The following is a 2,075-nucleotide window of genomic DNA, read 5'->3' on the forward strand; positions in this document are numbered from 1 at the left end:
AAAGAAGTCACAATCGAAATTAGATAACATTTGAACCAAAATGACATAATACATATTAAAACATATGGGACAGAAAACATCTTAAGATAAAGTCTAAAAATTAACAACTGAAGCTTACGTCTCAAAAATTAGAAAGAGAACAGCAAAATACATACAAAGAGGATTTTTAAAAGGAAGCAATAAATATAGGATTAAAAGTTGGTGAAATACAAAACAAATGTGTAAAATGAGGACCAGTAAGGTCAAAAGTTGGTTCTTTAAAAAGATTGATGATTGATATATTCTTGTCATGACTGATCAAGAAAAAAGAGAAGGCATAAAAAACTCAAATCAGAAATTTTATGAAGACAGAGACATCATTACAGATGTTGTAGACATTAGAAAGATGAAAAGAGAATATTACAAACAATTTTATGCTAGTTAATTTGAAAATTAGACAAAATGGAAAAAATTTCTAGGAAAAAAAAGAACAACTACCAATTTTGAATTAAGCGAAAGTAGAAAAACCAGACAGTTCTAGAACAGTGCTTGTCCAAAAAAAAAATAACATGAGCCAAAAATATGAGCCATGTGTGTAATTAAAATTTTTCTAGTTGTCACACTACAGTCTATGGGGTATCAAAAGAGTTGGACATGACTTAGCACCTAAACAACATTTTAAAAAGTAGGATAGCCTTACCTGCTCCCAGCTGAAGCTGCTGAGGTGCCTCAGTCCACCGATACATGATTTTCTGCCGTTTCTTGGCAAAAATGGCAACTGGTGATGCTGTTCTGAAGAGATTGGAGCAGAAGGGTGCAGAAGCAGATCAAATTATTGAGTATCTTAAGTAGCAAGTTGCTCTTCTTAAGGAGAAAGCAATTTTGAGGCAACTTTGAGAGAAGAGAAGAAACTTCGAGCTGAAAATGCTAAATTGAAGAAAGAAATTGAAGGATTGAAACAAGAGCTAATTAAGGCAGAAATTCAAAATGGAGTAAAACAAATACCATTTCCATCTGGTACCCCACTAAAAACCGATTCTACAGTTTCTAAAAATGAGATACAGTCTATACCAATAACAACCATATCTTCTGGTGCTAAAGAGCAAGTAAAAGGAGGAGGAGGAGAAGAAGAAAAGAAGATGAATGAGAAAGCTGAAAAGAAAAAGAGAGAAAAAGGAGAAAAAACAGCAATGAGTAGCAGGAAGTGCTGACTCTAAGCCTGTTGATGTTTCCTGCCTGAATCTTCGAATTGGTTGTATCATCACTGCCAGAAAACACCCTGATGCAGATTCTTTGTATGTAGAAGAAGTAGATGTTGGAGAAACAGCCCCAAGAACGGTGGTCAGTGGCCTCGTGAATCATGTTCCTCTTGAACAGATGCAAAATTGGATGGTAGTTTTACTTTGTAACCTGAAACCTGCAAAGATGAGGGGAGTTGTATCTCTGGCAACGGTGATGTTTGCAAGTTCATGAGAGAAAGTGGAAGTCTTGGCACCTCCTAATGGATCTGTTCCTGGGGACAGAATTACTTTTGATGCTTTCCCTGGAGAGGCCGACAGGAGCTGAATCCTAAGAAGATTTGGGAGAAGATCCAGCCTGATCTTTACACTAATGATGTATGCGTGGCTACATACAAAGGCGCTCCCTTTGAGGTGAAAGGGAAGGGAGTGCATAGCGCTCAAACTATGGCCAACAGTGGAATAAAATAAAACACTTCAGTTTCTGAAATACATTAGAGAAAACAATAAAAAGAAATAACATTTGCCACTCATAGCTAAAATAAAAAAAATTAAAAGTAGGATAAAAGCAGGTGTGATAGTTTAGTCATAATGAATTTTACTTAATCTAATATATTAAAAATATTATCATTTTAACATGTGATCTATACAGCAATTATTAACAAATATTTTTCATTCTTTTTCAAAAATTACTTATTTATTTGGCTATATTGTGTCTTAGTTGCAGCACATGGAATCTTCATTATATCTTGTGGGATCCTTCATTGTGGCACATGGAAACTTTCTAGTTGTGGCATGCAGGCTTAGTTGCTCTGGGGCATGTGGGATCTTAGTTCCCTGACCACAGATCGAACCTGT

General features: G+C 35.5%; 1 pseudogene; it reads left to right on the forward strand.

Annotated features, from left to right (window-relative positions):
- Positions 1-723: 723 nt before the first annotated feature.
- On the forward strand, positions 724-1,688 carry LOC138081506 (aminoacyl tRNA synthase complex-interacting multifunctional protein 1 pseudogene; annotated as a pseudogene).
- The last annotated feature ends 387 nt before the right edge of the window (positions 1,689-2,075 follow it).

This window comes from Capricornis sumatraensis, chromosome 6 (assembly GCF_032405125.1).
Source record: "Capricornis sumatraensis isolate serow.1 chromosome 6, serow.2, whole genome shotgun sequence".
Lineage (NCBI taxonomy): Eukaryota > Metazoa > Chordata > Mammalia > Artiodactyla > Bovidae > Capricornis > Capricornis sumatraensis.